This window comes from Esox lucius, chromosome 15 (assembly GCF_011004845.1).
Source record: "Esox lucius isolate fEsoLuc1 chromosome 15, fEsoLuc1.pri, whole genome shotgun sequence".
NCBI classification, from domain to species: Eukaryota; Metazoa; Chordata; class Actinopteri; order Esociformes; family Esocidae; genus Esox; species Esox lucius.
The window spans coordinates 22,940,186-22,956,275 of NC_047583.1; the positions used below are offsets into that span (position 1 = coordinate 22,940,186).

The 16,090-nt window shown below is 44.6% G+C and overlaps 1 non-coding gene across 1 annotated transcript; it reads left to right on the forward strand.

Moving 5' to 3' along the window:
- Positions 1 to 9,644: 9,644 nt before the first annotated feature.
- On the forward strand, positions 9,645 to 9,752 carry LOC114840991. The gene has a single exon (XR_003782980.2). It is a non-coding gene; the product is annotated as a U6 spliceosomal RNA (small nuclear RNA).
- The last annotated feature ends 6,338 nt before the right edge of the window (positions 9,753 to 16,090 follow it).

Below are 16,090 nucleotides of genomic sequence, written 5' to 3' on the forward strand. Positions count from 1 at the left end.
TGCATTTTATTGCATTACATAGGTATTTGATCTACCAACCAGTAAGAATTCCAGCTCTCACAGACCTGTTAGTTTTTCTTTAAGAAGCCCTCCTGTTCTCCCCTCATTACCTTTATTAACTGCACCTGTTTGAACTCGTTACCTGTCCACACACTCAATCAAACAGACTACAACCTCTCCACCATGGCCAAGACCAGAGAGCTGTGTAAGGACATCAGGGAGAAAATTGTAGACCTGCACAATGCTGGGATGGGCTACAGGACAATAGGCAAGCAGCTTGGTGAGAAGGCAACAACTGTTGCCGCAATTATAAGAAAATGGAAGACGTTAAAGATGGTCAATCTCTCTTGGTCTGGGGCTCCATGCAAGATCTCACCTCGTGGGGCATCAATGATCATGAGGAAGGTGAGGGATCAGCCCAGAACTACACGGCAGGACCTGGTCAATGACCTGAAGAGAGCTGGGACCACAGTCTTGAAGAAAACCATTAGTAACACACGACACTGTCATGGATTAAAATCCTGCAGTGCACGCAAGGATTGCAAACAAAGGTTTCTGTACCAAATATTACGTTCTGCTTTTCTGATGTATCAAATACTTATGTCATGCAATAAAACGCAAATGAATTCCTTAAAAATCATACAATGTGATTTTCTGGATTGTTGTTTTACATTCCATCACTTACAGTTGAAGAGTACCTATGATAAAAATGACAGCCCTCTACATGCTTTGTAAGTGGGAAAACCTGCAAAATTGTCAGTGTATCAAATACTTGTTCTCCCCACTGTAGATGGTTTACAGACAGATAATGCCTGCTCACTCATGGCTGATCTACCCCCCCACCAAAAAAAAAAGCCTTCACGTGTACAAAATTACGATAGTTTTTGGGGATAGGTGGATGTTGGATGGTGCTGCCTTGTCACATTACTGTCTTGTGAAACATATTTTGGTAGCTCAGTCGTGACCAGGAAATATTTTCCCCCACAGCACATGTGTACTGATGAAAAGCTGACGGAGCGAGTAACGTGATACGAAGCAGAACGGTTTGGTTGGCTGGGGGCATGGTTACCATTCTCCTGCATCTGTGGAATGGCTGAAACATGGCTATGTCCTAATCAGAATGTGGACGTTGCTTAATTGGGAAGGGAGAAAATCTAAAGAATAATTTTTTACATTTGTAATAGTGACAAATGAATGTTGCCGCAACGTTTGGAACCATTCCCACGTTTGAGCAACCACTTTCATTGTGTCACTGAACAAGCCCTCGTCCAAAGTAGTGCACTAGATAAAGAATATGATCCTATGTGTGAGACAGAAAATGAAAGCTGAGTAAAGGCCTTACTTTTGATTCATCACTGTTGTATAATGGGACTGACAAGCTTAAACTAAATCACATTAAGGGCTGGTTTCGCAGACATGGATTAAGCCTAGTCTAGGTCTAAAACAACAAGCTCAGTGGAGCTTTCTATTGAACTTGATGTTTTTGTCCAAGACCGGGCTTAATCCATGTCTGTGTGTCTGCAATACCAGCCCTCAATGTAAAAGTACAGGTACATATAGAATAGGGTACCATTTGGGACACACGTCCAGTGTCTGATGTGTTGTGTAGGGTTTGAAATTCAGCAACTATACCATACCAACTCTTTCTCTTGCTGCTTAAGCAAAAAAGTATTCAGATTATTTCTTTCCCGACAGTTCAGTGAGGCAAAAAATGCTTAAAGAGCTTTTTAAAAGCTTTGGTGGTTTATGAGATGCTCTGGTTGTGTCCCCAGCACACAATATTCTCTACACAGCGTACTACATTTTACCAGGGTCAACGAGGTTGTATGTGCATAAAGAATAGTGCACTATGCATGTAATGAGGCTCCATTCGACACACATTCTCTATTCTTCATTGGTGTTGTGAGACACCTCAACGAGACCCTAAAATCAGAAACGGCTTGACTAATCCTACTTAATTTGAATGCAACAACAAAACAAATTTGCAATAACACGGTTTCAAATCATGATGTTTGTACACAATGAAAAATAGAAAACAGCTACCATGCAGAAACAAAGAATACTGTGTATACAAAAAAAAGACAAAAGAAATGACTACGTTTACTGCGCCCGGATTATTCATCAGTTAGTAAAATCTGTATTTCATTAGGAACATTGTATGTTCTTTTACACAGCTCTGGAAAAAATTAAGAGACCACATCTCTAAATGTATAGCAGCCATTCCATTCCAGTGCCTGTTCAATTCAAGCACAAGCACAGGGCACAGGTACTGATTAGGTGATTACCTGAACCAAATCTAAGGTTGCTTCCATCCTGAAAATATCAAAGATGGCGGTTCATAAGAACAAGGTCAAGCAACAGACATTGCGGCCAACAAAGCTACAGACTGGCAGAGGGCGAAAACGACTGTCCACTGGCTGAGATGACCGTCAACTCATTCGAAGGTCACTCAACAACCGTAGGATGACATCAAGTGACCTACAAAAAGAATGGCAAACAGCAGCTGGGGTGAAGTGCATGCTAAATGTTCGAAAGGGGCAGGGCTGAAATCATGCAAAGCTAGAAGAGAGCCCTTCATCAATGAAAAACAAAGAAGAACCAGGCTGAAGTTTGTATAAAAACATAAGGATTGGACCGTAGAGGAATGTAAGGTCAGTAACGTCATCTTCTCTGGCTAGTCAAATGTTTCCAGACCCAAATTTTTCCAGACCCAACAATGCTCTTCTGCATTGTTGGGTCTGGCATATCGCATCTACCTCTTTACAATACCCCAGACGGGCCGGTCTGAGTATTTCACATTCTGCTTAGTTACTGGGATTTTCACGCACAATCATTTCTAGGGTTTACAAAGAATGGTGTGAAAAGGGAAAAACATCCAGTATGCGGCAGTCCTGTGGGCAAAAATGCCTTGTTCATGCTAGAGGTCAGAGGAGAATGGGCGGACTGATTCAAGCTGATAGAAGAGCAACTTTGACTGAAATAACCACTCGTTACAACCAAGGTATTCAGCAAAGCATTTGTGAAGCCACAACACGCACAACCTTGAGGCGGATGGGCTACAACAGCAGAAGACCCCACCGGGTACCACTCATCTCCACTAAAAATAGGAAAAAGAGGCTACAAATTGCACGAGCTCATCAAAATTGGACAGTTGAAGACTGGAAGAATGTTGCCTGGTCTGATGAGTCTCGATTTCTGTTGAGACATTCAGATGGTAGAGTCAGAATTTGGCGTAAACAGAATGAGAACATGGATCCATCAAGCCTTGTTACCACTGTGCAGGCTGGTGGTGGTGGTGTAATGGTGTGGGGGATGTTTTCTTGGCACACTTTAGGCCCCTTAGTGCCAATTGGGCATCGTTTAAATGCCACGGCCTACCTGAGCATTGTTTCTGACCATGTCCATCCCTTTATGACCACCATGTACCCATCCTCTGATGGCTACTTCCAGCAGGATAATGCACCATGTCACAAAGCCCAAATCATTTCAAATTGGTTTCTTGAACATGACAATGAGTTCACTGTACTGAAATGGCCCCCACAGTCACCAGATCTCAACCCAAAAGAGCATCTTTGGGATGGGGTGGAACGGGAGCTTCGTGCCCTGGATGTCCATCCCACAAATCTCCATCAACTGCAAGATGCTATCCTATCAATATGGGCCAACATTTCTAAAGAATGCTTTCAGCACCTTGTTGAATCAATGCCACATACAATTAAAGCAGTTCTGAAGGCGAAAGGGGGTCAAACACAGTATTAGTATGGTGTTCCTAATAATCCTTTAGGAGAGTGTATTTATCATAATTTTTTTGACATTATAGGGGAAGCCGAGCTTCCCTTGCAGTCTTAAAGAAATCCCCACTGGTCTGTGCGTGGTGGTTCTTGAAGCACTGTCTCCAGCTGCAGTCAAATCTTTGTGAATCTCCCCCACATTTTTGAATGGGTTTTGTTTCACAATCCTCCAAATAAATGAGCTTTTTGATGATATTCTAATTATTTGACCAGCACCTGTACCTATGAATTGTAAAACCAGAGAAAGTGATAATTTTGCAGTGGTCTCTTCATTTTTTCCAGAGCTGTGTATGGACTTCTCTCAGTTTCCTCAACAGATAGCATAAGATTAGGCAGGCTCTTTTTTAATGATGTGGCAAGAACTACACAGATAAATAAACAAAGTTGTGTAACAACTGTGATAAAATTAATAACCTTCACAGGGAATCTCTCCTCTCATCAACAGTAGGATGGAAGGATGTGGTAATCAAGTCACTGAATTTTTCATGGCGTCACAAGTAATGGAGCGATACACAATGTAGTTGCACAGTGTGTATTAAAACAGCCTGTGTTTTCTTTATTCAGCGGGATCAGTCTTTGTGGACTGTAATAAAGATGAGCCAATATGTGAAGATGAATACAAAGATAAAAAAGAAAAACCTTGAAGAAGGTCATAGAAGACATTGATATAATGCATTATTTTAAAAAAAAAATCTGTAAGGTCAAATACTTGAAGGGAAAAGATGCAACAAAAAAGTCATGGTAGGGTCATGTTTATTGGCCAGGGCAAAGAATAATTTACTATCAACAAATTATTAACTACCAATCTGCATCCGGTCATCCAAGTTTTGCCTGCTAAAATACACTGGTTGGTCCATGTGAATAGAAAAGAATATGCATCAAATTAAAATGTGCTATAAAAGATGGTGGTTAACATTCTACTCAGTACTGACTTATTGCACCTCATATCTGAATGGAGAACCAAAATGAAAGCCGCACCTTTTGTTTCGCATAAGCGTTGTCTTTTTTATTTCGATAATTTATCACTTGTTAATGAGGTGCCCTTTTTCTGCCAGGCTGAAAAACCAGCCTGAAAGTCAAAAGCAGGAGAAGCTATGCAGATACTGTATGTAACATTATATAATATGGCTAACCTTTTCAACCAGAGACCATACACAACATTTATCTAACAAATAAAAGGAGTTGCCCTATTTTATCACGTGAACTATTTTGGTCTGTTGTCAAGGTCTGAGTCAGAAAGATGAGAACATCGGTGACCTATTTTCCTCTGTGGTCAAATGGACACAACCCTGTAGGGGTGAGCTAACTTCTGCTCAATCTTCCTATTCAACTCCTGTATGACAACACTGTGGGGTGAGGATGATACAGTGGGAATGTTCCAGGCATATGTCTCTGTCAGTTTTGTTCGGGGACAGTACAGAAAACTGTCTCGTCCAACAGAGTACATGATGCTAATGAATTTGGCTGGCTTCCCCTGGTCAGTTTCCAGAACGTCATGTCAAGTGGCAGGGCTAAACACCACACACGCGCACACACACACACACACACACACACACACACACACACTGCTGGCACTGAGTCAGTCTCCCACACCTACTGTTTCCTGTCTCACACAAACAGACTAAGCTATCTCCACAAGACTAAGGAGGAGCACAGAACGAACTTTGTCAAAATGACTAAGGAGCTGTATGTCAGTGTCTACTTTATCAGTGTCACCGTTGTTATTGCTCACCTATCACAATGAGAGCAAGGGGGAGACCTTTGAGTAAAAGAGCTGTAATTCTACTCAAATTATGAGAATGCCACTATGTAAGGCTACAAAACAGAAAACAACATTACACACACGAAAACAGGACACAACCATGACAGGACGAGACACAACAGCCCACACAAAAACACCAGATATAACTGTGTTAAAATAATTTCACAACCATCTGCAATCTTTGGACTCTTTGTCCTCTCAGGACACTGAAGGGATTATGCCTCTCTCTACACCCTCTTTCTCTCTCATTGCATTGTCATTAGCAGCACCATTGGTGCTGATGTTGTTTGCTTGACTTCGTGGTCCCTGGAGATTTACGAGCCCTTGCAGGCAGTGATCAGGAGAGGCTGGAAGAGAGCACAGAAGGGCACAGAACGTGTGCTGAATCAGGAGTCTTGGCAGAGTCAGACCTCTAGGCTGATTAACCCATATCCATTATGAGAATGGACTGATTCTACATGAAGGAGTGGAACACCCATAGAAGCTGTCTACATGTAACAAACAGTACTTATTTTTCTATGGAAAAGGTTTTTCAGATTTCCCTGCTAGCAGGGACTGGGATAAATAAAAAAAAAGAGTGTAGCAGGAAGAACACTGGTTTGAAGTAACGTAATGACATTTTCCTCATTTGTGTGGAACATATGACCAATTGAAAGAGCTCAGACATTATTTCTAGGTTACCTACTATTAGTTTTCTTCTCAAATCTACAAATCCAGTTTTTTTTGGGATGTACTGGTTTGCAAAGATAATGGACTTCAAACCTCAATGAATTGCAGGAAGACTGATAAAAATAATTGGCTGAATTGTTATCATCTACCTTCAGACATAATGTGAATGTAAGACAGATAGAATGTTTATTTGTGAATATTTCTACTATTATGTGTAAAAGCACAAATGTAACTTATTTTTATTTTTTTCAGATAATTGGAATTAATACAAGATTTGTAATCTACAGAATGTGTACATTGAGGTCTAAAAAAGGACATTTCAGATGAAAGGGATTTAAACAGTTATTCAAAAGATACTGCAAGTTGTTATTTATACAGCCGTTGTTTAATTCTGTAGAACACATATGGAGGACTTATTTGATATATGGAAAAGACAATGTCCTTACCCTCACATTTTTGCAAATATTTCATTATATCTTTTCATGTGACAACACTGAAGAAATGACACTTTGGGCCCAATTAGCCATTTTCTCTCCCCGGTGTCATGTGACTTGTTAGTGTTACAAGGTCTCAGGAATGAATGGGGAGCAGGTGTGTTAAATTTGGTATCATCGCTCTCACACTCCCTCATACTGGTCACTGGAAGTTCAACATGGCACCTCATGGCAAAGAACTCTCTAAGGATCTGGAAAAAAAAAAAGATTTGCTCTATACAAAGATGGCCCAGCCTATAAGAAGATTGCCAAGTCCCTGAAACTGAGCTGCAGCACGGTGGCCAAGACCATACAGTGGTTTAACAGGACAGGTTCCACTCAGAACAGGCCTTGCCATGGTCGACCAAAGAAGTTGAGTGCACATGCTCAGCGTCATATGAAGAGGTTATCTTTGGGAAATAGACGTATGAGTGCTGCCAGCATTGTTTTGCCGAGGTAGAAGGGATGGGGGGTCAGCCTGTCAGTGCTCAGACCATATTCCACGCACTGCATCAAATTGGTCTGCATGGCTGTCATCCCAGAAGGAAGCCTCTTCTAAAGATGAAAGCAAGAAAGCCCACAAACAGTTTGCTGAAGACAAGCAGACTAAGGACATGGATTACTGGAACCATTTCCTGTGGTCTGATGATAAACTTATTTGGTTTAGATGGTGTCATGTGTGTGTGGCGGCAACCAGGTGAGGAGTACAATGACAAGTGTGTCTTGCCTACAGTCAAGCATGGTGGTGGGAGTGTCATGGTCTGGGGCTGCATGAGTGCTGCCGGAACTGGGGAGCAACAGTTTACTGAGGGAACCATGAATGCCTGTACTGTGAAACATACTGTGACATACTGAAACAGAGCATGATCCTCTCCCTTCAGATACTGGGCCACAGGGCAGTATTCCAACATGATAACGACCCCAAACACACCTCCAAGATGACCACTGCCTTGCTAAAGAAGCAGAGGGTAAAGGTGATGTACTGGCCAAGCATGTCTCCAGACATAAACCCTACTGAGCATCTGGAGGAGTGGAAGAGGACACCAGTGGCAGCCTGTGACACTCAGGTGAACTATATGCCCAAGAGAATTAAGGCAGTGCTGGAAAATAATGGTGGCCACACAAAATATTGACCAATTGAGCCCAATTTGGGCATTTTCACTTAGGGGTGTACTCACTTTTGTCGCCAGCGGTTTAGACATTAACGGTGTCGAGTTATTTTGAGGGGACAGCAAATTTACACAAGCGGTACACTCACTACTTTACATTGTAACAAAGTGTAATTTCTTCAGTGTTGTAACATGAAAAGATATCATCAAATATTTGCAAAAATGTGAGGGTGGTACTCAGTTTTGTGAGATACTGTATATCCTCTATCGGGGGATGTAACACATAAGGTTGAATAGATTATGCTATTTTAGCTTATTATTTAAAATATATATATGTAGTTTATGAAGAAACAGTAAAGCATTTTGGATACCTTTAGGCTGCCAGGAAAATGAAGTACTAAGCATTTAAGGAACATTTTGCATCTAGGCTTTATAAAATATAACACTAAATGTACATGTTTAGAACACAATTAAAATGGCATTAAAAAGCCAAGATATTTGTCTTCTTAGTTCTTCTTGTACCGAGTGGAGGCGTTCTGATACATAGTCTATTGACAAAGTGTTCTTTATTAGCAACAGAACAATTCTTTCAGCATTTCATCGATGAGGTCTGCTAGTGGAGTCAGTATCTCTACCAGGGCCTATAGCCAACGCACTTCGTTCAGGGTGAGTTTTGCGCTTCTTTTTCTTTTGTCACATTGCCGGGGAGTTACGCGCAGAACATTCTTTTGAAAACCGTTTCCATTCTTCTAAGTTCGTTGCTGCTGATTCTCGTTCTCTGGACGCTTTACTAGCCTAGTAATAGGTCACCTTAAAATAACACCAGTAAGCCTGATTATAAACCTTCTGTTGGTCTACCTAATCTCTGTAAGACACCTCCATTACACCTGTGTGTTTCATTAGTTTCTTTATGACATTATTTTGTAAACTCAATGACAGCTTAATCAATGAGCTGAGCAGCACACAACTATCCTACAAATGCATGCAGGGCCAAGCATGAACTGACCAAGTGAAGTGAGTGGTACTGGAGTGGAACTGGAGTGGTACTGGAGAGGTACTGGAGTGTTACTGGAGTGGTACCGGAGAGGTAATAGGGTGGTAGTGGAGATGTACTGGTGTGGTACTGGAGAGGTACAGGAGTGGTACTGGAGGGATATTAAGCAACAGCCTCCTGGCCCACTCCAATATCACTCAATGCTCCAAGTCAAACTGGACCTGATCCGCTCCTTGTTGCATTGCCACTGACAAGGTATGTTAAACAAAAACTGCAAAATAGTTGAAAATGATCAATGATTGTAAAGCAGTAACAAAATTAGATGCCATCTCTACAATTGACTAGATGTCTATTGTCTTCCAAATGCAGGTGAAGGCTGCCACCAAAACCTGTACATTGTGACTGCTGCAGCTAAAATCATGAAATAGTAAAACTTTGGGTTCTTCTTGTCAAAAACAAACCCTGTTTGAACCTGCCACCCAGAAAATGTTTGTACTAGAAACATTTAAGTGTAGGACTTGTGGAAAAGGAAATTTTATATATGACAATAATAATGAACAGGCCTTTGTTTGTTTACATCTGTGAAATTAATTAACAGATTATAGGTCTCTCTGTTAATCGGTTAAGAGGTCTTGGTTTGACCTGAGGATAGCCTTGTATCTATTCATTGTTCTGTAAGTATATAGCCCATCTGTCTTGAAAGGATCATTTACAATGGTCATTTAGCTCCGTGGGAATGGGTGTTTGACCCATCACCAAGATTCTACTGAACATGGGTCAGGACTTCATTCAACAAGCAATGTGTTCCATACGAGACTGTAACCACTCTTTCCTGCAATTGTTGTATTGCTCACTTTGGCAGCACATATACAAAACATTTGATCGATACAGAGTAGATTAGCATGGCCCCTGCAAAATGATGACACGCAAATCCATGAAGCACAATTGCTGTATTAATAAAGGTTCAGTTTGAGTATTCAGCCTTTTCTTCATCATTTGTGGTAATTTCCACAACACACTCTTCACTCTTTTTCTATTATACTAAATTACTCCCTCCTCAGCAATAACATTAAGTACCACGACATTGTAATCTCTGACCACGGTGCAGATACATCCCCATCTTTAATGATGGACACTTAAGTCTTATCTGAGTGGCTGGATCATATCTTTCCAGACATCTGGAAAGAAAGCAAATGGCAGAATAAGATGGACTGGCAAGACAAATTTGCGTTGTATTTAAAGGGGCAATATCTATGTTTTTAACTGTACTACTAGCATAAATACAAGCAAAACATGACCAGTAGACATCTGTTTTTAAGGTTTTAAGACAATGTTTCAAATATCTCTAAAATTGGTTTCCGAGTGCCTGAGTTGTTCACCATTTAAACTTTCTCGGCGGTCCCTCTGTCAGTTCGCAATAACTTGTAATCTCATACTCACTTTAGACACTCGCAGTACTATCCTTCCCACCCTAAACCACCCTCCACTAGCAAATATTACCGGTGTTGTTCGGTAAGGGAAGTCAAGGAGAAGTCCTGTTTAAATCTGGTCTTAACTCTCTGGTCTAAACGTTTGGTGAAGAATTCTACATTTTGCTGCGTCAACTTTAGCCAATTATTCATTGTTCATCTTAAAGTACTTTTGTTTGGTGTGAAACAACTGCATAAAATGGACAGCGATCAAATGACACTTAATTCTGTTATTGAGAAGGTACTTTCATCTCCCAAAGACATTATTGATAGATTCTGACAGTTTTATGAATACTTATGAACACAAAGAGGAGACATTAAAGATACGTTTCATGAGAAGTGAAGTCTCCCCTCACTGAAATAACAAGATTCTGACTTCCTGAATGCTGCGACCTCTTGGAGAGATATGAGAAACAATTAAAATCCTAAACCGCAAAAGGAAATTATATGTTTTGGGTTGCGTGTGCTATGATTTCAATCAATCTATTATTTTTCAATGTAACTTCCAATAAAACATATTTACAGTGGCTCTTTAAAAGCATTTATGCACATGGACATATAGTATTGTTGTGACCACTGCGCCCTCTGCTGCCTGTCCTCCCCATGCAGCGTACAGGCTCCAGCGTTCGATGTCACCGGCCTTCTAAAACCGCCGCCCATCTCATTATGCATTTCACCTGTGTCTTGTTTAGCGCACCTGGTTCCCATCTTCATCATTCCCCCCAGTATATATGTTCCCTCTGCTTCCCGTCTTTGTATGTTATTGTCTCTCTTTGTAATAAGAGTACTGTTAAGCTTCGCCGATGTCTCTATAATTAAACACAGCAAATACGCATCGCCTTGTTCTCCTGCTTCTCCTTCCCTCGAAGTCATTACAGAATAACACACCTACGATTAAATGGAACAACAAGGAGCCGAAGGCGAGGCCGGTGTTGCAGAAGCGGTTGTGTCGCCCGGCGTGGGGGCGATACACATCCCGCTGCCAAGGTTTCCTACTACAAGTGGACATCGTACTCTAGGCCAGAGGTGTCAAACCGGTTCCACGGAGGGCCGAGTGTCTGCAGGTGTTTGCTCTCTCCTTGTACTTGATTTGTTAATTAGGTCACTGATTGGTTAGTTTCTACCCTCACCTGGTTGTGTAGGTATGAACTAGGAACCAATTTATAGGAAAAACCAAAAACCTGCAGACACTCGGCCGTTTGTGGAACCGGTTCGACACCTGTGCTCTAGGCGATCCATCCTGCGCCGACAGATGCCCAGAAGATCTCCTCGCTCGTCTCCTGCCTGTCCGGGAAAGCCCTGGAGTGGACCACCGCTGTCTAGAACACAGAGGGACCCACCCAGGGCAGCTACGCCGATTTCATCCGCCGCTTCTGAGCAGTGTTCGATCATCCCCATGAAGGGAGAGAGGCGGGTGAACGGTTGTTCCATCTCCGGCAGGTGACGAGAATGGCGCAGGACTTCGCACTGGAGTTCCGGACCCTGGCAGCGCGATCTGGGTGGAAAGAGAGGGCTCTCAACGACCACTATCGATGCAGCCTTCGCGAGGACGTCCGGAGGGAGCTAGCTTGTCAGGACGTGTCCCTCTCCTTCGAACAACTGGTAGATCTGTCCAACCATCTTTGCCACCCCCTTACCCGTGAGAGCTTTGGACAGCTGGCCACTAGGGTCGGATTTAGTCACCCAGTGCACTATCCCTCTCATTATGGTCACCGGCGATCGACATAGTGAAACCCTCTCCTTTCACATAATCGACTCTCCGACGTTCCCTGTCGTTTTGGGTTTCCCCTGGTTGTCCCTACATGACCCCGTAATATCCTGGTCTAGTCAGGGACTTTCGGGGTGGTCGCAGAAGTGTCAAGGTAAGTGTTTGGGGGTTTCCGTCGGCTCGACCATGGTGGAAAGTCCAGACAGTGCTCCCGCCTTCCCAATTCCCCCCGAATACAGGGACTTGGCTCCGGTTTCTTCCAAGGCTAAGGCCACTGTTTTACCACCACACAGGCCGGGGGATTGCGCGATAGACCTCATTGACGGTGCCGCCCTCCCTAAGGGTCACGTGTGTCCACTGTCCCGTACCGAAACGGCGGCCATGGCAGCGTACGTTGAGGAAGCGCTGGAACAGGGATACATAAGGCCCTCCAAGTCACAGGTCTCCTTGAGTTTCTTTTTTGTGAAAAAGGACGGTGGTTTGCGCCTGTGCATCGATCACCATCCCGTTTCGCTACCCTATCTTTGCAGAGGTGGAGAAGATGTACGGGGCCCGCTTTTTCACAAAATTAGACCTCAGGAGCGCTTATAATCTGATACGTATCCGAGAGTGGGACGAGTGGAAAACAGCATTTAGCACCACCTCCGGCTACTATGAATATTTGGTAATGCCGTACGGTATGATGAATGCCCCATCAGTCTTTGAATCCTTCATCAACGATGTGTTCCGGGACATGTTATGTGAAGGCGTGGTGGTCTATATCGATGGCATCTTGATATACACGACTACCCACGCTGAGCATGTCTCATTGGTACGCTGAGTGCTTGTTAGACTGCTGGATCATGACCTGTACGTGAAGGCCGAGAAGTGTTTTTTTTTTCAGTCGTCTGTGTCCTTCCTGGGGTATCATTTTTCCAGCGCAGGTGTGGCTATGGAGGAGCATCACATTGACGTTGTGCGTAATTGGCCGACCCAAACCACGGTGAAGGGTGTGCAACGATTTTTAGGCTTCTCAAAATACTACAGGAGGTTTATCCGGGTCTTTAGCCAGGTTGCGGCTCTGATCACCTCCCTTCTGAAGGGGGGGGGGGCGACCCGGTTGCGTTGGACCACGGAGCGGGCATTTGTGGAACTGAAACAGTTTCACCACCGCACCGGTCCTGGCCCATCCCGACCCGTCGCTCCAGTTCATTGTGGAGGTGGACGCGTCCGACTGCGGGCTCTGTGCCATCCTCTCCCAACGGACGGGTAGTCGTAATATGCTCCGTCATGTGCCTTCTTCTCCCAGAAGCTCAGTGCGGCGGAGCGGAACTATGACGTAGGTGATCGTGAGCTGTTGGCCGTGGTTCGAGCCCTGTTGGCGTGGCGGCACTGGTTAGAGGGGGCTGAACACCCTTTCCTCGTCTGGACGGACCACCGAAACCTGGAGTACATGCGGGCAGCGAAGAGGCTGACCCCTCGCCAGGCAAGGTGGGCTATGTTCTTCACCCGGTTTGTTTTTACTCTTACATACAGGCCGGGGAGCAAGAATGTCGAAGCCAACGCGCTGCCCCGCCAGCATGACACGGAGGAGTCCCCGATACCTGCCTATGGGTAAGTTGCACCCCTTACCCATTCCACAACGACCATGGTCCCACCTGTCAGTTGATTTCCTCACTGATCTCCCCCTTCACAGGGCCATACTACCATCCTGGTCGTTGTGGATCGGTTCTCGAAGTCCTGCCGCCTCTTGCCTCTGCCCAGACTTCCTACTGCCCTACAGACCTACAGAGGCTTCCGGCACTATGCGGGGCCCGAGGACATTGTGTCTGACCGGGGTCCCCAGTTGACGTTCAGGGTGTGGAGGGCCTTTATGCAGCATCTGGGGCTCTCGGTCAGCCTGACCTCGGGCTACCATCCCCAGTTTAACGGGCAGGTGGAACGTGTTAACCAGGAGGTGGGCAGGTTCCTTCGGCCTTACTGCCAGGACCGGCCAGGGGAGTGGGCAGAGTTCCTGCCTTGGGCAGAACATGCTTTGAACTCTCTGCACCACTCCTCCACTGGTATGTCACCCTTCCAGTGCGTGCAGGGACACCAGCCGGTCCTGGCACCCTGGTCGCCGAGCCAGACCGGTACCCCTGCGGTGGATGATTGGTTCCGGCGGGCAGCGGGCACGTTGGAGGCTGTGCAGGCTCGCCTCCGGCTCGCTGTCCACCGCCAGAAGACATTCGCGGACCGCCACCGCAGGGAGGCCCCGGTATTTCGTCCGGGCCACTGGGTCTGGCTCTCGACCAAGGACCTGCCCCTCCGCCTGCCCTGCCGGAAGCTGGGCCCGCAGTTTGTGGGGCCCTTTAAAGTCCTAAGGAGAGTCAACGAGGTGACTTATCGTTTACGCCTTCCCCCAACTACCATATTAACCCCTCGTTTCATGTGTCTCTCCTCAGGCTGGTGGTGGCTGGTCCCCTTCAGGGGTGTGAGGTGAGGGAGGTCCTGCCCCCCCCTCTGGACATCGAGGGGGCCCCGGCGTACTCCATCCGCTCCATCATCGACTCGAGGCGCCGGGCGGGGGACCTCCAGAACCTCGTGGAGTGGGAGGGGTACGGCCCGGAGGAGCAGAGCTGGGTTCCGGTGAGGGACGTCCTGGGTCCCTCCCTCCTACGTGATTTCCATCGTCATCGCCCGGATCACCCTGCTCTGCGTCCCCCGGGTCAGCCCCGGGGGGTACTGTGACCACTGCGCCCTCTGCTGCCTCTCCTCCCTTCCCACTTTGAATTTGATGTTGGATGGCCGTGATCTTCGGCACTGCATTCAAAACATTGTCAAAATCTGAATTTCTTTTTGGGAATCATCCTACGTACTAAAGAGGGATGGGAACCACCGACTTCTTATCAGCACACAGTTCAAAAGCCAGCATCTGTGATGTGATTAGTGCACATGGCATGGGTGACTTGCACATCTGTGAATGTACACCATTAATGCTGAACAATATATACAGGTTTTGATGCTGCCATCCAGACAATGTTGTTTCAGGGAAGGCCTTGCTAATTAATGCCAAACACATTCTGCAAGTATTACAGTATTATGGCTCTGTAGTAAGCGTCCGGGTGCAAAATTGGCCTGCCTGCAGTCCAGACCTGTCACCCATTGAAAACATTTGATGCATTATGAAATGAAAAATGCAACAGTTGAGCAGCTGAAATCCTATATCAAGTGGGAATAAGTTTCACTTTCACAACTCTAGCATTTGGAGTGTTGTTAAAAGAAGAGGTGATGCAACACAGTGGTAAACATGTCCCTGTCACAACTTATTTGAAACGTGTTGCTGGCATCATGTTCAAAATGGGCATGGATCTTCTCTGTTTATAAATGTAATATTTTGTCTTTGTACTATTTTCCACTAAATATAGGGATAAAGGATTTGCGCTTCATTGCATTCTATTTTTCTTTGCATGTTACGCAGCGTCCCAACTATTTTGGAAACGGGGTTGTAGATTTAATCAGAGTTTTTGCCACTAATCAACAAAATAGTAAATGTGATTAAATGCATTTAGGTGTGTTGCAACACAATACAATGTGGACAGTTCCAAGGGGGATGAATACTGACAACCACTGTTAAAACAAAAAGTGGCAAACCACAACTTTTCTTCCGACTTTTCAGTACAACTATAATAGATAATAACTTCTTAAAATGTAAACATGGCCTGTCTGTAAAATGCTACTATTGACAGCAAATGTCATGCACATTCACAAACATGAATCGGCTAACCATGTCTTATTAGGACAGATACAGGGCCTACAAATGGCACCGACATCTTTATTTAAAGCAATTTACATAATATTTTGTACCTTGGAAAGGAAGGCTTGACCACCAAAATATGTGTATCTCTATGTACAGTGGGGAGATCAAGTATTTGACAGCGCATGTCCAGGCCTGTCTGAAGTTTGACAATGACCATTTGGATGATCTAGAGGAGGAATGAGAAAAGTTAATGTGGTCTGATGAGACAAAAATAGAGCTTTTTGGACTTAACTCCACTCGCCATGTTTGGAGTAAGAAGAAGGATGAGTACAAGCCCAAGAACACCATCCAAACCTTGAAGCATGGAGGTGGAAACATCATTCTTTGGGGATGCACC